Source organism: Phalacrocorax aristotelis, chromosome 6, assembly GCF_949628215.1.
Source record: "Phalacrocorax aristotelis chromosome 6, bGulAri2.1, whole genome shotgun sequence".
In the NCBI taxonomy this organism is placed as follows: Eukaryota; Metazoa; Chordata; class Aves; order Suliformes; family Phalacrocoracidae; genus Phalacrocorax; species Phalacrocorax aristotelis.
In genome coordinates this window covers 8635698-8661180 of record NC_134281.1, presented here as the reverse complement: position 1 = coordinate 8661180, position 25483 = coordinate 8635698, and the positions used below count along the sequence as shown (strand labels likewise).

The 25483-nt window shown below is 47.8% G+C and overlaps 1 protein-coding gene across 2 annotated transcripts in view; it reads right to left on the bottom strand.

The window, feature by feature from the left end:
* The window catches only part of PRICKLE2 (prickle planar cell polarity protein 2), a 109425-nt gene that overhangs the window by 50827 nt on the left and 33115 nt on the right, over window positions 1-25483 (bottom strand). Inside the window, exon 1 of one of the 2 annotated variants that reach the window (XM_075095769.1) lies at window positions 9377-9564. The exons of the other annotated variant lie outside the window; for it this stretch is intronic. The gene's annotated coding sequence lies outside the window, so the exon portion shown is untranslated. Of the gene's footprint in view, window positions 1-9376; window positions 9565-25483 lie in introns of those variants that run through there. 2 annotated transcript variants of the gene reach the window in all.

Below are 25483 nucleotides of genomic sequence, written 5' to 3'. Positions count from 1 at the left end.
CAACGGGCTTTCTGTGTTTGTGTTGGTTTTAGTAGCTCATAACAAACCATGAAATTCATTACTCTTGCCACAAGCACCCATGAGATGTGCCAACCAGGGTGTGATTTATACACAGCTCAACTCATGGAAATTAAAAGGTTTTAACGTTGCCTGCAAGAAGTCAAGAGTTTGAAATTTTATACAGCTGAATTACAAAAAAAAAATATCCTGGACGCAAGCTACTGCATTGTTTTATCTGCCTAAGGAGCCTGAACATTACAGTCAGGGTAAAAATAATTCACTAAATACTAATCAATTTAAGTGTATAATTTGAACATCCTTTTTAGTGATAAGCCTTCTGGCCTGCAAGTTACTTCATTCTCATCTTTTTTTAACTGCATAGAAGCTATATAAAGGAAGATATTTAACAGTAAAACTTCCCTGCTACAATATAATTGGGCAAAACATTCCCACTGAAAGAAATCGCTGGAAAACAGCCTGTGCCTCAACATCCTTAATGGGAAAGGGCTGTCAGTCATACCCCAGTCCCATTTCTCCATGCCATGTCAAGCCTCATACATCAAACCCAATATACAAATCGCCAGCCCCATCAAGATCATTAGAGCCGCTCAGCCCGTCAGGGAAAGGTCAGCACGTCGCCGGCTGACTGTTGCCTGCTCCAAACGCAGCATCAATCACAGCCCTCATCAAAGGCGGCAGCGAGAGTGCGCAGCTGGAAACCCACATCCCTTCCTCGTATAACCTGTCACCCTCTAAAACCCCTTCCCTTATTGTAAAACATGGCCATGCTTTTATCTTATCGCGATTTACAGGGAAATACAACTAAACTGGCTGCCATACGAACAGGGGGAATCAGGACCTGCGGGGACGGATTAAGACCGTATCAGGAGAGGGTCGGCCAGTAGCATGGCCCCTGACTCCAGTGCTGGCTCCCTCCCCTGCAGCGTCCCAGCCTCTCCCTGCTCTCCTGGATGGGTCCCGTGCAGGCGGCGTTCCCGGAGCATCCCTCCTCACCGTACAAGCCCTGGCCCTGCACATCAGTAACAGGCTCCAGCGGAGGGTCAAAGCCACCCTGCAAGGAGATACTCGTTGCTGCCATTGTAGCCACACCAAGGCACGACTTGCAGATGTCCCCAGCCAGGGGACTTCAGGGGTGCCCTGGACTCGCAGAGGCACCAGCATCACCGTGCTGGGCTGCTGCTGCCCTCCACCAGCCCGAGCCTCAGGCATGGTGCTCCCAGCTTGCACGAGCCCCTGGGGGCATCTTGCCCACAGCCTGAGCACTGGGAAGGGCGGAGAAATCCAATCACTCGTGTTTAATAGCGGTGCACCGGCATTATCAAATGCTATTGCTCTGGTCAGCATTGCTCGTTAAATATGCTGAAAACCACAGGCCCTTTCTTCCTCTTTTTTCCCTACCATGCTGCGCTGCACGCAGCATTATCTTCAAAGGGCGAAGCAAACATGTTTGCTAAACATGAGCAGGCTAAATACATCAGCCTTTTAGAAGCAATTACTGCTGCTACAGATTTAGTGAGCCTCATTGTTTCGTGGTTCAGAAAGCATTTTGCTGGGTGCTTTGGAGTGGGCTGTTCCTTCAAAGCGAGCGCCCTGTGACAACCAGTACACCCTCCCCAGTGAAATAAAAACCAGGTGGGCATCCGAAGGAGCGGTGCTTTCTTTTTGCTGAGTGTTTAACTTATAGTATCCCCTTGCAACAAAAGAATAGCAATTTGGGGGTCAGCTCAGCTGCTGCCAGCAGTTGTACTGAAGGCACGGTTGGCCAGGCTCCCATGGCAGAGGAGCAAGGGCATTTCCAGAAACAGTAGATACTCTTTCAGTAGAGCTGGGAACTTTCCTGTGGTGTACCTGGGCTGGAGGGGATTGCTCTGAACAGGTTTGAGTCTGGTTGTACCAGTACAGGGCAGAAGACAAAATGTGGAGGAAAAAGGCAATGAAGTAAGCCCTGGGCATTGTCCTCTTCCCTCCATCCCAAACAGGTTGGGATGCTCCAGACCAGGGAGGCTCACCTGGCTGAGATCCTTGGAAAGGTGGAGTTGCAGAGACAGGGCAACACCTCACCTTTCCATGGCCTTATTTCAGGGCAAACATCTCAGTCCCAAAAATCCCTTCTCTGTGCAAACCGCAATCACTCCCTTGTATCAGTGCGGGGAAGCGGAGGGGGAGCGCAGGCACTCTCCCTGCGGTACTAAGCCCTTCAAACATGTATCTCAAAGATGAGCAACCACGGATGGTCAAACAGACAGATGGGGGAAGGAGAAGGGAAGCTCATGATACCAGTGAGACTATTATAATTAGTGTAATAAGCAGCAATCACAGCTCAACAGCTGCCTTCCCCTCCCTGAGCGTCTGCTTCACGCACCGGCACAAACCCTTGGCCAAGAAGGATTTTGACACTTGCTATAGTCTGAACAACTCTGCTTTGAACAAAGTTTTGACTTCAGTAAACTTTTCATTCACATAAGATGCAGAAGAGAGAACTTTCCTGCTTTGCCAGCCTCTCTGCCTTCACTTGAGCGAGCAGCATCCTGTGCTTACAGAAGGGTCATGAAACTGGGTTTAGTTTTGATGTCAACTATGATTTCGCATGTGGCCTAGAACAAAACCTTGTCACCTTTAAGTTGAGGCAAACCTGCCATACAGAATTTTCTGAAGCTCCTGGAGCATCAGAGATGAACTGTTCTACAGAAAATGGCAAAACATTACAAAAATTGTATACTGTAGGCATATATCCATCTTCCTCTGATGGGCACATGTCCAATATCCTTCTCTGAAGCATCTCTAAGATAAATTCCTTTGAAACACATTTGTCCGCATCCACGCCAGGGCCGCACAAAGTTGGCACTGGGCATATAGCACAGAATTGCTCTACAGCTCACCAAAATCCAAATCAGCCAAGAGGGGACTTCCTGATAGGAGAATATTCTGAAGGATTGGAAAGCAGATACAGTGACATAACTGGAGTGCAGTGATTTTTTAAATGCCAAAAGTTAATTGGTTTGGAAACATTTAAAATGGTGGAGAAGTTACAGGGTAGATGCTCATTTGAGATCAGCTGGGAATTTAGGTGAAAACACCGCTTGCCAGTGGCTCACCAGTGGGTCTCGCGCCATCTGCACAGGCTCCAGGCATGTCCCTGTGCTGGGGTGCCACCCCCCGCTGCTCCTGCTTGTGGCCACAGCTCAGAATAGCCAACGTCAGATGTGCTTGCTGCTTGGCTTCGGATCTCTGCCACGTACCGTGAAATTCAAGTGAGCCTTCTCCAAATCTTGGGAAGCTGAGGACTAAGGTCTCCAAAGACCCTCTGGTACCTCAAACAACCACTTGCTGCTGCTTTTCTCATTTTGAGAAGCCCACTGCAAGGCAGAAGAGTAATCTGCTTTACATGTGTTGCTCCACCACCCTCAGCCTTAACCACCAGTTTTAGGGGCTGGATCATCATCTGCAGCCAGCGCAGGGGTTGCAAAGTCACTTACGTGACAGGCTCTGGGCCCTGAATTGCAAAATACACTGTGGCTTAGACCCAGACTAATTCTGAATCATTTCTGGTGCTTGTGCTCCAGGAGGCATTACTCTTCTTGCTTCCTTTCTGCTACGCATTGGTCTAACAGGGCTGGTCAAGGGAAGCAGTCAGACGCTCAGGATATCTGGATATTTTGGCAGTAGTTAAGGATTCAGGTCCCATTGATTTTTAACGGGTGTTAGGCACTGAGTAAGTGCCTAATGCAAAGACAAGACGTTTGGAGGTGTGAGCTTTAAGCTCTTCATGCAAAAGACGGTTTCCTACAGTGCTTAAGAAAATGAGATCTTGGAGACAACAAATAACCACAAGGTTAGAAAGCAGAAATGTTTACACTGAGGAAATTTAACCCCTTGGTGAAAGAGGCTCCAGCTAGGATGGGCAGGAGAACCCAGGAGTAATTTCAAACAGCAGGTGATCTGCTGGAACCAGGTTGTCAACAAACACCACACCAAAGGGTTAAAAAATGATGTGTTAAGCCAGAACAAAAGTTTCTTTAATTTCCCAGTGTGAACACACACATTTGTACTTCCCTGACAAGCAGCAAAGCAACAAGAGGAGCAAGAGCCATGTGCTGTGACTCTGATCCTCCCCAGCTCCCTGGCTGGGACCCGGCTCACCACAGGGACCAGGCGTGGCAGCTCCTGTGCCTTCCCTCCACCAGCACACCTTAACGACCAGCTACGCAGCCGAAATGTAAGCGGTGAGTTAATCAAAGCCATCTACGTGGGGCGCTACAAGGCATCGCTTTATCCAAAGTGACAAAACATGACACACCAGAGGCTGAGGCACAGCGAGAAGCACTCCGTGCCGCGCGCGTGGCACGAACCACGCGACTCTATTGACTGTCATTGGCAGTGGCAGGGCTCCTTTCTCATGCACGGGGGGTGGGAAGGTATCGGAAAGCAAAGAGCATGGGTACGGTTGAGCCTTTCCGCTGCTGCTCTCTGCTGTAAGGTGCCAGTGGAAATTAATGGGGCCTTCAAGTACATAAATGGATTGCAGAGACATCTGCAGTGAGTCTATTAGCTAATTAGTCAAGATTAGGCATTTATTTTATCCAACAGGCAATCAGGTAAAGGAGGTAGTTCACTTGTATCTGTAGAAGTCCCTTTTACACTTTTAAAAATGTACAACAAAGCTCTCCTCCCAGCAACACTGATACCAGGACAAACCTTCTCTCCCCCAAGGGAGGTGCCCACAGGCACTGCCTGAGCTGGGCATGTCACTTGCTGTGGCTAATGGCATGGGACAGGGACAGCATCACGGACCTTTGGCCCCAAAGCCCAAATCTGGCAGACCTGTGCAAGCAGCACAGCCTTTGGCTGGCTGAGGGCCGGTCTCAGGCTCATGCTACTGCTCTAAAGCAAGGTATCCTATAATCTGACACAAGACCCTGTCTCACCTCAAATAATCCATCAGGCTGCTAATGCTTCAGAGCTTTGTCTTACTGCTATGGGAAGTCTAACATCCTTTGCTGTGATCCTGTATCTGAGGATGCAGCAGACGGCAAATAAGCATATTTCAACCATTTAAGTAGCTTCACTTAACAGATGCAGGAAATGCGTTAGATTTATAGCATCAGAGTAATTTGATACCTTCCATACTGGTATTAATGCTTGCTTCGTTAATGTTTTATCATCCATTCTAATCTTCCCGGAATCATTTCACACCCACAGATAACTGACTCCGTAACTCGGCACCTACAGTGTGTATTGGACAAGGCGCCCAGCGACAGCCGATTTCCAGCACCCTGAGAACTCAGTCTCTGCTAATCCCAGCCCTTTAGAGCAACTCAGACTTGAGCAATCTGAAAAGGAGACACATGAAGTCACGTAAGCTTATCTCTCTAATCGTCTGCCCGTGAATCAGGGATTTGGTGTCAGCCACGTGCACTCACATAAGAAGCGGCAGTCAGAAAAATCAGACCTAAAATAGTTACCGTGAGCATTTTCAGAACTGTAAGTGAAACTGTTGAAATCCTGCTTACTACTGCAGCTCCAAATGCAATGCAAGCTACAAGGAACACATCGGGGTAACAAAGCAAGCGTTCATGCCTTTCCTCTGCTGCAGCTCTTTCCAGGTCTATGGCTGTATAACACAGACTCCAGTTCTCAACAGCTTTCCTGCACTGCCCAGTGCCAACACAGTGAAAATGTTAGCGAATACCATTCCATAAATATTTGATGCACATTTTCCTGTGAGTCCTGCTGTGATTAAATAGCCACCTCGTTACCCAGGCCCATCTTTCTTTCATTTTTATCTTTGCATAAAATACCAAGAGTTAGAACTGTAGCCATGCGATCCAGCTGCTGGAAACATCACTGCATAAACCAACACCAACAGGGCAAAATCCAAACACAAACTTCCAAGGAATGTAAAGAGAAACCTAACCCTGTCAGAGCAAATATTTCATCTCAGTTACCTCCTCCCAGGATCTGCAGAGAAAGAAAAGCAGAGGGGAGAAACCAGCAATATACTTTCTTTCTGAGTGCAGTTACTTGTCTGGTTTTATTGTCTTTCTCCGTCGTATTTGGAAGGCCTGGCCACAACAGGGCCCACTGCACATACCATCCAGATACGAGCATCCCTGGGTACCACCCTGGGATGCTGGCTCTGCTCTGACACCAAATCCTGAACAGCTGCAACAGGAGCCGTGCTGCTCTCCCCACATCTGAAACTTGGAGGATGTCCAATCCAGGACAGACGTGGATCATCCGGAGGCGTCACCATCACTGCTCCGGCATTGCAACATCTGTGACGCTCATCTGTGGTGTCCAAAGCACAGCTGACCACAAGGTCCACCACACTTGCATTTGCAGCGTCACGACAACCATTTAGGAATCGTGATAAAAAAATACTAGGATATAATTTTCTGGGCCATTAGAATTGATGTGCTCGAGTCCTTCCCACCAATCCTCAGCTCAGAAGCTATTTTGCAAACAGAACTGAAAGCTGCAATTTTCTTGGGATCATCTGAGACCACGGGAGTAATGCTGAGTGCCCAGAGTCAGCCAGCGCAGGCAGCAGGGCTGGCAGCACCGGGTACGGGGTTTGTGCACGCTGCCAAACGCAGCACATGGGATTTTGAGCGCTGCCATCCAAACACGTCCCAGCTGGAGTGAGTGCTGGTGCTGGAGACACATTCATGCCGCTCCCCAGAGCTCTGCATCGTGGGGTGATGCTCTGGCTTTCACATGGGCCATGGGAAAGGTTTCTTCTGAGAAAGGAAAGTCACACAGTCCAAATCCTCACCAAACTGCTAAAAATATAAGAGACTTGAAGTAATAAAGCTTGTATATGTCAGAACTCTCAGTAGTTCCTCCCAAATACATAATTTTTTGGCACAGATACTAAAATGTAACTGGAGGGCAGGCATTTAGTTCTGTTTTAGCTGGGAGAGTCCCAACTTCTGTCTCTCCAATTTATATATGGAAGCAGCTCATTACGCAATATGTGTTTCAGCGAGTTCTGCATCAGGGAGGGTGTGAAGCTAAGGCTAATGCAGAGAATATCATTAAGAATAATAAACAGTACAGAAACGTGAACAAATAGGCTTGTCTGAAGCACAGGCTGCTGCCGCATGTATCCCAAGGAGTCTCCAAAGCGAAAAATCTCTCTACTCTGAGATATGGGAGAGAGGGCAACTAACGGTGGTGCATGGGCAATACTGGTGAAGAACTGGTGCCAACTGGTGAGGGTCCTTTTATAGTGCTGTGCAGAGGCACTGCATGGTCAATGCAGTGCCATGTTTGCATTAATGCATGGGAAACATAAAGGCCTCTGGAGGTTAAAAGATGCATTTTGTCCTCCAGAACTGGCCCTGTGGCACCACCCCATCCCCGTAATACAGACAGAGCATTCAGAAGACCACTTCGACTTATGTTGTTTGTCTGCATAACATTCATGCTGGGAATAAACATACATCTATACTGTCACATTTAAAATTCGCTGCTGCTGGGAAGCACCAATGCCCATCTCTCGGTGTCACATCCACAAACACTGGCACTATTTCCATGGCCAGCCTGAAACGGCTGGTTGGATTTATAGGTCATCACCACCACGAATAAAGCAACGGTGCCGTTTTGCTCAGTCTCTGGAAGCAAGTCACTTCCAGCCCCCCTGAGGCATCTCTGCTGGGGAGGGACCTGGCAGTAGCAGGCAGGATGCTCCAGCATCGCTGGCCTGCTCCCCTTGTCACCGCACTAACACCGTGACCGCCCCACAGATCCCTGATGCGGCACCACGGGGCAAGCCAGCTCATGTAAGCTCCCTTATTGACCTAAGGTGACAGCTGTCTTTTGAGAGGTAAAAAAAAAAACCTTTTTAAAGGGAAAAAACAGGAGCTTGGGTTTGTTTTTTTTTTTCCCCTCCTCTGGGTGAACAAATAGACTCATTTAAGGTGTAAGTAGATCAAGTAGCTAATTAAGGAAATAACCGATAACTTAATCAAGATCATTAGAGGAATCAGCATGTTGTTGCCATTATTTAAATGGTAGCAGAGCAAAAATATGCTCTTGCAACCGGAGCCTTCAAAACCTCCAGGCAGCCCAATCTATACGGGGGGAGGCTCCCATGTCACCCCATTGCTGGTGCCAAAGCCACTGAGGAAAACACTCAAATCTCCTGGTAATTTCCCGCAGACAGAACATTTAATCATTCCCCAGCTGCCACCGCAAAAATCCCGAGTGAATGATTCGCACGTTGAGAAAAATTTGCCATAAGAAGCAGCATGGTATTCTGGCCTGGGACACAGCCCCTGCCCATTCTCAGCTGGGGGGAACAACCCCTTCACAGAAAAAAAGTCAAATACATTGGGCCTTACGCATTTTGCTTTTGGCAACTTGTCCTAACTTTGCTCCTCAGCCAGCTGCTCCCAGGACAGACTCTGTGATTTCTCTAACACCCCCACAAAGGGGTGTTTGCACACCCACACTTCGTCTTTCTCTAATTACTCCACCAGTTGCCCAGATAAAACATCTGCTGGAAGAGAGGAGGAATCCCAAAGCACACAAATAATTTGCACTGCCTAAACAAAGGCAAACAGAGGATGCTGTTAAACACCCCCGCCCAGCAAACAGCCCCAGGACCTCCCCCCAGCGCGGGTGTCCGGCAGCCTGCGCGCTCCTCCGCCTTCTCCACCAGGGTTGAATCCTTGTTTCCAAGCAAACACAGCCTCCTATCCGCTTAATTCCCAAGTATCCAAAAGCACTTGAATTCAGCAGCTTTGATAAGTACTTAGAAGTCTTTGTTTCACTTAAAAGCCTTTGTTTTGCCTCAAAGAAAATTGGAGATTTTCTCCTGATTTCATGTGAACAAAGACCAAAAAAAATCCAACATCCCAAAGTTAAAAATAACCTTATCCTGTATTAAACACAGCTGCTGAAGGTTCAAAATTCGCATTTTCTCATTCCACACAAATCCTTGCAACAGCTGAGAAGACACACAGCACATTTGGAAACCCGGCGCTAAAATAAGCTCCAGCCTCCCGCAGGGTTTTACTCTTTGGGGTTTTTTCAACAGAGTGAAAAAGCAGGAGCGGCTCAGGGACTGGCGAGAGAAGTCACGTTTACCTCAAGGAGAAGTTTTACCGTGTCTGCAGGGTCAGATATTAGCAGGGGATACGGCGCACCCCTGCCCCGGGGGCGGCGGGGCCGAGCCTGGCCCCTGGCAGCCCCTGCCCGCCCCTGGGCTCTGCCCGCTGCAAGAACCGGCACTTGCAAAGGCAGGCAGGGATCAGAGCTGAAAAAGAAAATAATTTCCCAACGCAAACATTTAGACAGCATTAAAGTAGCTTAGACTTTCATAGGCTGTAAATCAGGTGCGATTACTTACCCAGGCTAAACAGGCATTCAATTCACACGCTGGAACACCCCCATGTGCTGGGGAAGGGCAGAGGGAAGGATGGGCAGGATGGAGGGATGGGCAGCGGCGAGGCGAGCGCCTTCGGTGCCGGAGACCGTGGCGCATCCTCCAGCGGCGGCGATGCCTGGGCCAGGACGCTGCCTGCACGCCGGCGAGCGGCTGCGGTCATCTGGGGAGGGAAGGCTCCCCAGCTGCTGCCCGAGCCGGCGGAGTGACGCCCACCGCAGTTTTAGCTTATTGGTGAAAGTCGCAAGCCCTAATCCAATCCTGTCCCTTTACCCAAATTTAGCTCTCCACGGAGCCAACATCCCTTCCAGTTTTGACTAGCGGTATGAAAGCAAAGTTACCTTGCCAATATATAAATCACGTAAGGAGAAGCAATAAAAAAAACTCCCCCGTGCTCAATTTGCTTTACCTCTTTTTCCCAAAAGGGCTTCTCATCTACCTACTTAGAGGGGACCACAGCCTTGCGAGTGCGCTGAAAAAAGCCAGCAGCTCCCAGCGTGTATCACCGGATCAAAAGTCAATAAGGTAAATATCAGGATGCCAATAAAACCACTATTTACCACAATGCCCAACCGTACCGCTGACACATCTGGGTCAGGACTGTATCACGTAAGGAGGAGGTTTATAGAAAGAGTTAGCACATGGTTCCTGAAGTTATACCGAGTTTCACAAAGGTAACTACTGAATCATAAAGCGCTGATGGCAAACAGCCTGGTGGGCCAACACATATGGTTTTCTTTTTTTTTTTTTTTTTTGGCAGCCTGGCGCAGACATTAGCCGAAGAGACGTGTCTTTCGCCGCTGCGCACAAATCTAGATGCTTGACCACAGCGTTTGCCTCTAACGCTCGGGCTAAGGTGGGGGCTACTGGCAAGCAGCTCAGAAACCACAGAGCTACACTGTGAGCAGCTTCCTACTGCAGGCAGCGACCTAGAAACCCTGCCTTCATTTGCAAACAACGGAGGACCGGGGATAAAAGCCTCTCGTGCGACTGCACGTTTCTGCGCTCTGTTACAGATGTGCAACCCTGGAGCAGCTCCAGGACATGGGCCAGCATTTGGGCGGGCTTTGAACGCGCGCACGCAGCTACCTCTGAGCAAGGGGGGCTGGAGCAAGCTGTATGTGCTCCAGGTGTCCCGGTGGACAGGCAGCAGGATCCAGATGTGGGCAAGCTGCTCTGGCCTTCGCAGAGGCTAGCGATTCAATGAGGTCTATTCATGGAGGAATGAGCAGGGCTTCCAGGAACGCAGAGGAAGCGTTTCTGAGGGGTATTCCCACTGTAAGTCTAATAAATCCCTTCGCATTTTAACCCCCCCGCCATTGCAAGCTTTAAATATGGAAATAATCAAAACATACATTAAAAGAAGAATTTATTGTGAACTTGGCAGTGTTGATCTAAGAAGCATCCCGCTCTGGAGCGGGGCTCGAAGAGCCCGGGCAGCTTCGCGGCGGGCTGAGCCTGGCTCTCTGGGAACAAAAGCAGCTTACAAACCAGGTTTGCCACGTGAGAGCCTAATTAGAGACCGAAGCCCACACAGCAAACAGACAGACTATAGAGGAAATTGGAGTCTAATTTACATGGAGAACGATTACTTACTGCAACCAATTAGTGTCAAGCTGACTGACAGGCTACCCAAAATATGTTCTCCCCACCCTCCCCTGCAAGTCTGAGCTTTCCTTGCTGGCTTATTTTCACTGGGTTGTTCGGTAGGCAAGCAGTAGCACCTTACCACTAGACACTGGACAGCAAATGGAGATCTTTTGGGCTTCCCCATAAGAAACGCAGAGTTAGAGCTATGCATGTGCCACCCAGAGTGAGTCTCAACCAAGCCAGAGATAGTAACAGTAGAGAGCAGCACGAGGTACTTTCTCTCCTTGTCTTAAATCCTTAAAAGACATCCTAAGGGTCCCATCAAGAAGTTCACCATTTAGCAGAGATGTTCCCCGCTTTGCGGGCATGCATTCTGCATTGCCACTTTCACCCTCTGGTTTGAAATCAGGTAGGAGACCTGCAGGTAAGGGTTGTGGCCACCTAGCAATAGCCTTTGCAAGGTGCTCAGGCTGCAGGATTTGGGTCCTGACCCACGTTGCTGGCCTCCACTGAAGGAAAGCACCATCCCACAGCATCACTGTAGCCTCAGGGCAGCGCTGCCAGCCAGGACGCCCTGCTCCAGGTACCCACTCAGCTATCTTGCAGAACACCTTTCTTTGCAGACCAGTCCCCCTCCTCCGGCCATGCTGTTCCCCACACACTGGCAGGACCACCGCTGCCTCTGCACTCAGTGGGGAAACAGGGAATCCCACCGCTGCCGGAGGGAGACAGCGTGAGCAGAAAAACTCCTCCTTGGCTGGCACAGCACAGCACACGGGTGCCCACGGTCCCGCCAGTGCCTGCGCAGGGCAGGACATTGCCTTTGCTCAGGGCTTTCCTCTCCAGCCACCCTGAAAGAGGACAACTTCATCGTGTTTCCTAAAGTACAAACTGGTGGCTAATTCTGCAGGAAACCTGTGCCTCTTCCATATCAGATTAGTCCCAAAACTGGTAAATAGACTTTTAAAACTCCTGAAGCACACACATGGAACTGGCCAAACGCTATTTATCTTCCTTTTATTGTTGAAGAAGAAATGACTCATTCTGCCATCATTCTCCCCTTCCCAGCAACATGCTCCTTATTAAGCGACCGTCTGCTGTCCTTTCCTCCAAACCCCAGACTGCGCGTGCATTTTGAATGCCCAAATAACAGCATTTCAGCACAACTTACCTCATTGTTCTTCATAAACTTCTAAAGACAGTCTCCCTGAACAGCCTCTCTGACTGCTCTTCAGAGAGTTTTTTCGCGTTCAGGCACACAGGGACCACATTTTGGATATTTAAGACCAGGCAATCAATCCTTCCTTTGAGAAGCACCAATATAAAGCATATCTAAGGACTTTATGCATCTTCTGTATGGATGAGATAAGCTATTCTTTTAATCTCTGCAGGCAAAATGGATATATGACATTTTAAAAGAAACTTATCCTAAAAAGAAAACTCAGAGGAAATGCTTTGTGAGGTATCTAGTAGCTGTTTGGTAGTTTCTGGAGACAGCCAGGACCTCAGGCGGCGTAAAGCATCAGCAGGGATCCTTTGATTTCAGTTCACTTCAAGTCAATGGTGCTAAACCGATTTACACCACAGGAGCACCATCAAGAGAGGGTAACGCAGGACCATCTCACCTGGGTCTCCTTCAGGTACAGCCACCACAAAGGCTTCGAATCCTGGTGGCCCTTGTTTCCCTCTGCTCCCACCCCCACTCCCCCTTGGTTAAATTAGAAGTCTCCATTAATTACCGAGCGGATGCAATGAAAATGCACGTGCGCTCCTCAGAATTAGGCTGTTAATCTGGTGTTTATACTCCTGGAGTTTATCTCCCCCACACCCCGCTTCTCCCCTGGGAACCGACTCGCTGCCACTTTATCTGCAGCTCTAAGGACAACACACGCTGCTTCATTTTTAAATTCCCCTCCAGTGCTACGGCCTGAACCAGCTCTTCAGAGAGGGGCCTCCGCCGGCTGTAATTCCCATTAATTCCTCTTATGATTAACAGGTCAGCTCATGCCACCCTGATGACAGTGGACTTCAGAAGTGCAACTCTATCAAAATTATCTATGCATAAAGGACAACCATTACAGAAGCAAATGCCTCGCTGAGACTTTTATCAGCTGTGCGCTTGCTGCTCGCTTTTGTGCCACTAATGACTTTATAGAGAGCGGGGAAGGCTTCAGCCCCGTCGCTCTGCGCTGTGGTGTCTCCAGGCAGGCGAACCTCTCCTCTGCAGTGGGCGAGATGCTGATTATAAAGCCGTGGAGGCAATCACTCCTGGAGGGGGGTAGGGGCAGGCAGGAGCACAGGGAAATTAGAGGAACCTTCTTCTGAGTGCATCCCATTAGCACTGGTGGCAATTATGTGTGCCGACCAAGTAGGTGGGCTTCCCAGAGCCCCCCTCTGAAATCACTGGATGGGGGGAAGTGAGAAAAAGGAGGAAAAGGGAGAAAAACAGAGAAAAAGCAAAATAACCCTCGACAACGGCAGCGGACATCACCCTGGCTGCCTGGGAGCGGGGCACAGAGGAGCAGCCTCCTCCCCGCGGGCAGCCCCGTGCTGGTGGTAACTCACAGGAGACCCACAGAGATAAAAGGCAGTAAGACCAGTTGTAAAATACTTGTAAAAATACTAATGGTCTCAGGTCCTTTCAAGCCATCTTGAGCACTGCTAAATCACTTCTTTTATTTGCTTTCTGGTGGGATTTGCTTAGGTTTGACCTCCCTGTGTTTATGCTGATACTCTGCGCATCCTGGTGCGCAGGTCACAGCCGGCATGGACCCGTGAGCCAACCCACACCGCAGTGATCACTGCCATGCTCTGCAGGCCATCTTTCCCCTCATCTTTCCAGTTTCTTCACTAGTTCCATGGGAAGAAAAGAAGAAACCAACTTAACATCATCTTCCTTTCAACATGCACTGATGGGAACTATTGTACTAATAAAAAACAGAAGGAAAGGCAAGAACTTCAGATGCAAGGACTGTGCGATCCTGACCCTGAAACTCCTGGCAAGGTGACACGTTATTAAGAAATATCCATATTAATCCCACTGTAAAGTGCTATGTTCAGCCAATTAAACTGCCTGAGAGGCTCAGCACTCCCAGAGACCTTTGTACTCACCTTTTTTTAAAAAAAAAAAAATAAATAATGCCCTGTTAGGGAAACAAATGGCTTCTGCAGAGATGAACCACCCAGCTCCTTCCAGCCTCACCGTGTGTGTGTGTATAAAATGTTCTTGGCTGCTTTCAAACACTGCACATTAATCTGTGCAATGGAGCCTGTCTCCTTCAGCATTTGGATGATTTCTCTTTGACGCGGGTAAGACAGAGCTGTTCCACTTGGCATCGCATCCCCTCCCTGCCCCCTTCCAAGCCTTTTATTTCTCCCCCCCCTTTTTTTTTTTTGGTATTGCCAAAATAGCTCACAAGCCATCACCCCAGGCATGTGTGAACCTGGAGAAGAATATACTGCTGTAGGAGCCCACAGATATATGAGAGAGCCAGGATGCTCAGAAACAGAACTGGAAGATTATGGTTTTAATGCATCGAATTATGAAAAATACCACCACTCCCTTCCTGCAGCTTAGGACGCATCACTTATTTCTCCCTCAGTCATTTTTCTTTGCCCATGGCTGAACCCAGAGTGACAGAAACGGTTTCTTGAATTAAGGGCTGCTGGAAACGAAACCCCGGAGAGGTCTAACGGTAGTGATTACTGGAATTTGTTCCCAAGCAACGTGAGCCCCACCGTCCCACCTCGATGAGCCTTGTGCACCAATAAATCAGAGCATCCCCAACACGCAAAAGGCTGTCCAGTACAAAGCCAGGCGTTTTTATTAACACCACGCTCAGGGCTTCGATTTTCATGCCTGTCTGCCCAAAACTGACACAAGCGAGGATCTCAGGCTATTGCCAGCCAGGCACCTCGCTGCCTGCTTTGCACGTGCGACCGCCGCAGTATGCTCTAAACCACCCACGTGCCACTGAGGTCCAGACTGGTGAATCATAATGTTTCTTCAAGTCTTCATTAAATTTGAACATGTTCTGTAGTTGCAGTCAACAGGCTTCCCCACAGCAGAAACTTCAGCTGCAGCTTTGTCCGTTGGGACAAAGAGCGCCCGGTGCAGAGACGAGATGCTCGTTTGTCCCTTGCCATGAGTTATGCTGGACATTTCCCTTCTTCACCCCACTCTCACCACCTCAGGCATTGCACTCCACAGGAACGCCCAGAGCCCGAGGAACGGAGCAGGAACAGAGCGGAGAGGGACCGCAGACCTCCTCCACGCCTGGTACCAGCAACTGCTTCATCACGCCCAGATTCACCACGAAAAGGATGAGCACCTCTTGCTTCCACCATGCATGGGGCTTCTCAGGAGAGTGAATGGACAGGGAAGATAAGAGCTGTCTAAGGATGTACGAGCACCCTAAACCCTACCACTTGCTGGAAACCCAGCAGTCTCAGGCTTCTGCAGCACATCTTGTGCTTTGGAAGCTGCAACTGGAATGTCGTGACTTTCTCTTATTTCCAAGCATCCTCAAACCCCTGTCTCCTGGCATTTCTACAACGATTAAACACACAGTTCTCAACACTGAAACCCCATAAAAATCCATAGGGGGATTGCCACTGCAAACCAGCCGATACCTGCCAGCAGCTGTAATCTTGATGCCATCAGATCTGCACAATAAATGAGTCCATTTTACCGGGGCTGGGTTTTTCTACAACTAAAATGGAAACAAAAATTGGCTTGCAAAGATGAATGATGCCTGTGATAGTTTTTTGCTGTACTTGATTAAATACAGCACACAACAAACCCATTTTCTCCTCCTTGAACGATAAACTCAATAGTCTAAAATTAAGCCCAGCAGGGTAAGCAAGATCCTGTATAGATTTCAAAAGATACCGCCATTTTTTTGGAAAGCCTGTCTGCACTGTATACACACTTTGCAAAATCGTTCAAGTACCTCTGGCACCAAATATAAACACAGGGAAAGCTAAAAATCATGTAGTGTGTTTATCTTGATACAGCCGATACCACAGAGTACAGGCGTGGTTTGCCATTTCATGATAAACCACCTCTTTGCTTTTGATCATTTTAGTGTATGATTGGATGTGAACGTACGATAGTATCCTAAAAAGAAAATGGGAAGAAAAAGCCCAATCAAAGTAGTACACCAACCTGAACCACACGCTCCCCAACCAAAGGGTATTTGTAGATACCAGAATTACCATTTCTCTTCAAGACAACTGATCCTTTTCATGAAAATATAAGAAGCCCTAGAGAAATTCTGGTTGATCATTATTAAATGGACAGACCTCATGGATTTTTTTCCAGGAAAATGACTGGAGCTTGGCTTTAGCATAATCCTGAAGATTATTTACATCTTCTGCAGTTTTTTTCCACTGCTGCTGAATAATCAGGGCTCCTTAGAGAACCATTGCCAGAGAAACATAAATCCTTTTTTCCCCTCTCCTTTCCTCTTTCTTTTACCTGCTTTTATACATTCTTCCTTGCACAGGAGTGGTAAGGAGGCTAAAAATACTCGAGGCAAGCAGGCACGAGAGAAATCCCCAGGGAGCAGCTGGGAAGGGTCAGCATTCCCCTGCCACGGGACTGCTCGATCAGCAGTGAGGCTGCTGGGGCAAATCTCTTGCCTCTTCTCAATCCCCAGCTTCCAGCACCATCTGTGGTGGAAGCTTGGGTTGCCTTTCAAACACTATTTTTTTTCCCCCAAGAGAGGCCTAAAAGAGGAGAAAAACTGAAGGCAGTGGGAGGAGGAGCAGCTTCTCCTCTTTGGAGGAAAGGGCTCCAAAACACTGCAGGTTCCTTGAGTACCGGGATGCTTTGGGGGGGGAACCTTACAAGGATGCTTCAAGACAAGCATTTGGCTTTTTGCTTCAGCATCCTTGTTGTTTCCAGTAACACAAACTCCCTTCCTCTCCTGCTTTTGGGCTGCACACAGGGAATGAAAACAATTAAATACTCTTAAGCAGGCAGGGCTGCAATTGGCATGGTAATGAGGTTGTTATGCTCCTTAACGTGCTTTCTAAAAATAAAATTACATTCAGGTGTATAGATCTCCTGGCTGCACCATGCCCAGGGAATGTCTTAATGCAAATTCTCTAACAGCCTGGTTTGGTTTTGTTGTTTTAAAGTGAACCTGGCCCTGTCATGACAACAAGGGCTTGGCTGATGTGCAGGGTCCCAAATTTCAGCTGCCCTCAGATAAAGGGGAAGCCAAGAGACCTGGAGCTCTGCATGGCCAGACCCTGTGTTAGAGCCAAGGGCCACCTCTCAACACAGAGGGCACGGCGAGGCTAAGGGATCTCTGCTCCACAACGAGGTGCCTTCAGAGGCCAGGACCAATGTCTTGTCCCGCTTGTGTGACGAGCTCCCTGTCACTGTTGTGGGGACAGACATTGCCAAGGTCTAGCCTAGGAGGGATCCCATCTGGAGAGCAACGTTGGTTTGAATTACTCAGCAGCCTGTGCTGCAGAAGGCTCATTTGCAGTAATTAGAAGCATCATGTGGGCACACGGGCAGACTTCAAAGGACGCCGGTAGCCTTGACAGCACAAGTCTCTTTTTCAGTGGTCAAGAAGCAAAAACTCCCCCATGCCCTTGAGCATCTTTTAATAAACCAAAATTATACAGAATTCTTTTGGAGGGGAACCAGACAGGTCACTGCAAAACCCACTCCAGGGAAAGTTAAAGGTTATATTTTTTTCATATCTTTTAACACATGCGATTCACATATGCACACACGTCCCCCGCCCAGACGCACAGCCATACGCACTGATTGCTTCAGCCAATCTCCCAAACTGAACACAAACAAGGGTTCATGTATACTGAAATCTGTAGGAAGCTTAACATTTACTTGGCTTTTGTGTAAACACTTACGTGAATTACACAAGTTTCAGCCAAGTGGCTCAGCACCCCGCCGTGCCGAGCCATATAATTCATCACAATTAAAAGCAGAGAGTGAGGCAATCAGGCTCGCCCGACACTGTGCTGGTATGGATTTGCTCTTCCAAATGGTTTCCAATTTGTCTTTTCAGCAGCCTCTTTGGGAGAAACCCCGCCAGCATCTGCCCTGCGCTGCACGGGGATGCTGCTCCTGCACCTCCAGGGCAGCCCGTGCCCGTGGGCGTTGCGGCCGACTTGTACCCACGCTGCTGTGAAACCCACGGCGAGGAATCGGCATTACCCAACTACAGCCAAGCCACGGGCAGTGGAGGGGATGGATGGACCCAGGACACGTAGGTGTCCCAGCCACAGCCTCACCACGCTGGACGCCGCATCCTTCAGTAACCCCACGAAGCGAGGACATTTTGAGCCGTATGTTTGCTTGCACCATCAGGGTGAGGCCAGTGCTCACTGCCTGCAGCCTTGCAGCCAGGTGAGCGCTGCCCTGGGTGCAAGTTTTATACAGCTAGAGCATCACATCCTGACAAAAGCACTTTAATAATAATAATAATCAACAAGATAACCCTGCACATAAGCATGTGCATCACCCCAAACTGCAAGGCAGTGTCTATTCCCCAAGTCTCTGCCTTTCTTACTCAGTATTCATAATATGCTAAGCTATTAAACTATTCTATGGAAAGTGCTGCGGCTTAAAGTGCTGCAGACAAGTGGTGTTATCATTTGGTATTTCTTCGTTTGTTATTACAGTGAATCTTCCTACATCTCTGAAAATAATCCAATTATTGCTTACCACTGGTAAGGTCACTGTTGCTTTGAACAGAGATTTGGGTAATACTCTGATTACTCTTAAGCAAATATTGCTGGGACTTGGGCAGAAATTTCAGAGAGACTGAAAATCCATTTTACTGGAAACCACAGATGGAAAAATATTCACACTCTAGAGGATATAAAAAACCAAGGTATTATTTCTCCGCTTATTAGAAAAATATTGGTTTATCTGAAATCAACAGCATATATATATTCAGCTATTAAAACAATATATAATTTCTCATATCATATAACCTTCAAAATATGGCAATCATCAAGTCTTTATTAAATGTTCCCATACAGGCTCCAAAAGGTATTGAACTACTTAAATGCAATATATGGAAAACAGCAGAAGGTTTGTATCACTTGTGGGAATAAAAGAGCGCCCAGAGAAAAGCAGATATCAAAGATCAATCTGTAATAAGGAAAAGGAAGTTAACATCCCTTACAGCTGCCTCAGAGATAATTTTTCTGCATTGAGCCAACAAGATAACAGCAAAATCACACAAAATACAGACAATGCCAAGAAAAGGTGTCTATTATATTTCTCTTGGTGCAATTAATCATGGTTTCTTTACTGTCAGACCATCTTTAGGTAATGGCAAAAAAAGGGGAAAAAACGCCCAACTGGTTCCACACACCCCCCTTAAGAAGGAATTAATCATATTGTCACTGAAAGATGGTTTTTCTGACATCACTTTTCTTGTACTGGCCAACTGATATTAGAAACAAAACACTGCTAGAGGCTTGCTGTCCTGCTGAAAGAGTGGAAGGATGCTCAGAGTTAACCCTCGAGTGTCCTGCCAGGTGGAAACAGGCCGCCTCAGCCATACCACCAGAAAACCCAGACTGGTATCTCTGGACTGGGGGAAGGATGGCAAATGCCAACGTCTCTGGGGGTGGCTGGGGCTGCCTGACCCACGAATGGCTTCTCCTCCTCCTCCTCCTCTCGTCCCTGCAACCACATCACTTGCTGGAGAGTTTCCTCCCAACACCCCTACTATACGTCTTTACCCTGGGATCTGTACCAGGGTCCGGCTGAACCTCTGCTCAGCTTTGGTGGGTTTGGCACAGCGACACCCCTATGCCCTTTTCACAGCTGTATCTCTTTTTCCCCACACTCTTTCAGGCCTATGAGGTTTCCAGCACTGCGGGCGGATAACGCCAGGGCGGGATGTCAGAGCTGCTGGTGTGGAGCCCCACATGTCAGCCCCGCTGGGGAGCTGAGGCAGCCGGTGACACGCCACCGGGGATGGGCTAGTAGGTGCAGCGCTGCGTCGGCTCTCTCCTAGGAAACCTGCTCTGCCTGCCTCAGACACGCCAAAATCCCAAGGGCATAGGGAACAGTGAAAATCGCATCAAGAAAACCGATTTAAAGTGATACCCCACTATCTTGCAGCAAAGGCGAAAGGTGAGTGAGCCTCCGCCCTCCCGATGACTCTATTCACTCCAGCGAGCTGCCGGCCGGAGCCGGAGTCGGGCATGCCACGGGGCTGGGGGAGATGCCCAGCACCAGAGATGTGGCACCACCATCACAAAGCTTAACCCTGTCTTTGCCCTGCCTGACTTTGCTTCCTGCCTTCCCATCTCAGACCAACGAAGGGACCAAGGTGTCCTGACGAGAAGTGGATCACTGTCAGGGCAGCCCCTGCCTAGAAAGGGTGCCCAGGGGCTGAGGATACCCAGGGGACGAGCAAGACCTCATTCAAGGCTTGATACCCACGGACAGCTAACAAGGTGGCACGGGATGCCCATGTACCTTCCAGTGCTGGCCTTGCACATCTCTCCCCCCAGGCAGGAGGCAGCGAGCAGCCACACGGAGCTTCGGGCATGTTTGGAAGCAGGAGGCGATGCTCTTATCCATACACTTAAGGTATTTTCCATTTTGAACCCCAGTCCCAGTGCTTTTCTCCAGTTTGCTTCTTAATGTTTTACTCATTAATGCCCGCAACCCACTCTGCAGCACAGACACCTGCACACTTCTAATTGCTCCTGGATCGCCTTGATTAGATGCTTTCAGCGACCTTTAACTCTTCTCTCAAGAGGTATCCAAGAGACAGGCCATAAGCTAACGGTGCCAACCCAGATTGCTGGGCTTTATTTCTTCTTGTATATACACAACAGCCAGGGCTTGGGCTCTGTCTAGACCTTCCCTGGGCATCTATGGTGCTATGAAATCGGAGTGCAAAGGGTACAAAACACTAACAGCAGCCGCACTTCCACTGGGCTAGAGACTTGTGCTCTGTGTGCTTATTCCTACAAAACCATAAGTCACCAACTAATCCTCTCTTTCCTAACTAATAACTATATTTGCTTTTTTTTTTTTTTTTTTTTTTTTTTGCAGCATGGGACCTGTTCTTTTTGGAGAAAAAATCAGCAGCCTGAAAAAACCTGAAAACTGAATATTTAACAAATAAACTGTACTTGTGCCTTAGGAAGAACATTGGCTATTTTGAGCACATTAGATTGTTAGGTTAAATATGAGGAAATAAACAAAGAAAAATACACACAGTTTTGTGCTCCCCATTAACCGTACTAAAACCCAGCACACAGGAAAGCCTGTGGGACAGGATTTTTAAAACCATCTTGCGAGCTGCAGAATACCCTCCAGGTTAAAAGTGCATTAAGATAATTATATTCAAAACATCCCCATCACCTGGCAGTCTTGTACAGTGAGTGAACTCCTGAAGCTGTGCCGGAACCAAAGGCATCTGCCTTCCCAAATCCACGGCCAGGGATGGGTTTTGCTCACCAGGGAGCAAACAAAAACAAGCCGTGCCGTTGTTTTGCTGCCAGCTGCAGGAACAAGCTATCCCAGCTGCCTCACTGGGGCCAGCACTGGCACAGGGACCCAGGACCCGCTGCTGCGGGATGCAGGATGCAGGAGCTGCGGGGCAGCCCGGCGCGCCAAAATGCCCAGTGGCTCCTCGCAGCGTCCCCCTTCGTAAAACTAGCCTGGGTGAGACAGGCTGAGACCAAAGAAGTGATGGATGAGATGAATGGATGCACCACCTGAGGAGAGGCATGGCAAAACGGAGAGCCAGGTAGCAAGCGGTGCCTGTGATTATGCTGGCACAGCACAGCCTTGATGCTGGCAGGGTTTTCAAGGCAAAAAAGTAAAATTAAAACACCACCACCCCCCACTCAGCTGGCAGAGCCCTTTCTAAAGAGGTTTTCACAGATTCCAGAGGAATATCAAAAGTACAGTTGTGTTTAATATTGTCAGTTTACAAACAGCACCTGATAGTGCTGACTGGGTACATCATCCTCCAAATAAACTTCTGAATCAGGAGGACCAAGGGAGGATCATTACGCTCACATTTGCACTGCTGCTTTTAAACAGGGCTGCTTAAATAAGAGGAGCCTGGGGAGGCCAGCATCAGGCAGAGAAAACAGTATGGGTGGATTTAATGCAGAAACCCAAGACAGCTCATTAGCGTGGAAGCAAATGTTGTCAAAGAGCTCATGTCTGCACCAAAGCACCAGCCTGGTGTAATTGAGCCCAGCTATTTAACCGAGAGTGAATAAGACTTTACTGCAAGGCAGTGAGATGACAGCCTGACAGACCCCGTTCTGCAGGTACCACAAGGAGGGAACAGTGGCCCTTGGCTACACCTGCAGCCCAGGGTAGCACAGCACCACCATGCAGACCTAACACAGCCTGAAACAGCCAGCAAATACGACATACGGTGGTTTTTCATAAATCTAGTCAAAATAACCAGTTGCATAGAGCAAATGCACATTGAGTTAATGCCACTCGCACTATCGAGGTTCTCATCAGGGACGAGTATGTCATGAATCACTACTGAAGCCAACATTAAAATGATATTGATGTTAAGAATCCCATGCGTCTCATTTGGTGCTCATATAACATATGGCACATGTGAGTTTTATAGCTTTTGTATTAATCTGCCCAGAATGCCATCACTTTGCAAGATTTCATGAAATATTAAAATTACTGAGGATAATTTATTTTACAACTCTAGGCAAAGGCCCTGGGAATGATGAGAACCTCCCCATTAAACTCAGACAGGTCTGCGACTCAGCCCTAATATCTTGCATCTGTTTGTCGAGTGAGAGAAAGACGTGGTGTCTTTCAACTCAGTTATTTGATGGATCGGTCTGAATTTGCTTATTAAGGTTTCTACAGTCCATTATCACTGCAGGAAACAGAGGGAGGGATGATAGACTAAGCATGTTTATTAAACCATGTGAAGTCCAGAGAGACATTCAAAACAAATCTCTACAGCCACTGCAGGAAAGTGCCGGGCACCTTTATAGACAGCCCAACTGTGAATTGCACAGCTGGCTTTTAAAAACCCAACAGAAAGCTATGACGTAGAACAGTATAGACGACGACTGAATTTTCATCTCTTATGATAAATACAGCACCGTTAGAAGCATTGCTAAAGGACTCCGCTCACCGGTGTGCAAAACAGTATTTAAGGTATCAGCAGGCGGCTGAAACGCTCGTGCACCAATGCACAACCCCAAGCAGTAACGGATGGCGTTAGGAAGCAGCTGGGGCCAAGATATTCCCTGCTATAATGATTACTGTAGAAGAGACTGGTTTCTGCAATATGTATCAGGAAGCTTCGAAGCCAACAGCTGCTGGGAACTTTGAATAACCACAGAATTCAATAGTAAATCTCCGATGAATGGTTAACACCTTGAAAATCTCTTTTCAAGAGCAGGGAATGGTATAAAACTAGTAGCCTGTTGCAAAAATACATGCACCCAAGGTATAAAGTCAATATTTCAATGAACTAATCACAAAAAAAGAAGGGCTCATGCAAGGTCCCTTCTTAGTCCAGCTTCATGCACTACGGGGTAGGTGCATTGACTGCGCGGGTAATCATGAATGCCTCAGACCTTGACTATGTCTGTGCACGCACGAATAGGCAGCAGAAGAAATCAGCTGCAGCATCACATTGTCATGCACCAGTGTGTAACAGCCCGGGTTGTGCTGATGTCTGAAAAAACAGTTAGTAATTCCTGTACCTTGAATACAGCACACACAAACTTCTGCAAAATTTATTATTCCCTTATTTCTTATTGCAAATTCAGCTTATTGAAATCCTCCAAGCCTCACAACCAAACAAATCATCCTATTAAACGTGAACTGAAGGGAATGAGTGGGGACACATCTGCTAAAATGAGCACACAATTGGTAGTTACTGAGCATGCAATTATGAAAATTTGAGTCTGTATCTACAGAGATGTTTCCCATTAAAAAACATCTCGGTAATACCAAATACTCTTGGACCACTTCTCCACAATGTAAAAAACCATGTGCAAAAGTACGTTCTGCTTCCAAGACGCCATAAACATGAATAGCAGAAACCCCATATTCTGAAAAAGGAACTTCAAAGTTTGCGCTATTGACCCAAAAGGCTGCAGTGCAACCAAATGCCCAACCAGCACCATCAATGAAATGGCCGTCATCTGCCCAACACCAGCCCGCAGTTGAAATCGCAAATGATAAGGACAATGATGGCGATAGATGAAGTTGGCTTGACAATGGCTGTGCTCCGAGTTACACTTTGATTCTATTATTTCCAGCTCCCGTGGCACATATGCTGAATACATTCAGAACGTATGATGGTGACATGTGGAGCTGCGCATCAGTTTCAAAGGTATGTGGATTCACATAAACAGAGCATAAGCATGTGCTCGCTCCAGCCAAGACACTCCTTTATTCTTCATAAGCATTTACGGGTGGGAACGGGCTCGTCAGCATCGCTGCTCCGTTCGTCCGTAATTAACATCTGGATGCCAAAAGAGAATGAAAACCGACACGAGGCCTGAGCCTTCCAAAACTTTCCAAGCTCTCCTTGAAAACTAAACACTGAATTAAATATGATCTCTCTCAACCTGTAAAGAAGAATTCTTGTTTCCAATCTAAACGTGTGCTAAATTGTACGGGTGCGCTGGTCCAGGGTGTTGACCCAATGTCTCAGCTGATGAGGGACAACCTAGCAGATGGAGCGATCACACAGCACTGCAGAAACAAGGACAGACTTTTCTTTGAAAGCTCTTTTCTGGGAAATGATCAAGTGGAAACAGTCCCATTAAATGAAGGAGGGCTGGAGAATAACAAAACAATAAAAATAAAAATAATTTTAAAAACACAAAACAAAAAAACCCCTTTTATACACCACCAAAACGTTACATGTATGCAGATGGCCATGGCAGCTCAGGCTGCCTTGCTCCCACTGGTGCGCCCGTGGGGGATGCTTGTTGGAGAAACATCCCCTGAGGGATAAACCAAGCCCTTGTTCATCACACCCCAACATGGGGCCCTGTTCTCTCCCCAGGGTGATCATAGTGCTCAGCTGGCTGGGATGCAAAATTTTAACTGGAACCAAAGAATTATGAATTGGCTTCACAATGTCACTTCTGGAAACCTCAGAGCAGCTCTGTCCTTCCCCATTATACAGCCCTGTGTCGCTCATGTATGGTTTTATTGAGTCTCCTTGCTTTTACAGGTCCATCAGACATAACCAGACATAACTAAAAGCAGGAAATAGATGAACACACCTGGGAAAAGTAATTAAAATACTTGTAACACTCCCTTAAACATTCATTGTTGTGCTTTATTGGAGGACAACATGTGCTCTCTGCACACTGAGCTCTCTGGCAAAGGAAATAATCCTGGTCCTTCCATGCTTTAACCCACAGCAAATTGACCTGGATCACCACATTATACCTGTCCTGAGAAATAAAGAGGCATTTCTCCAGGGCAACACGTTCTCCTCA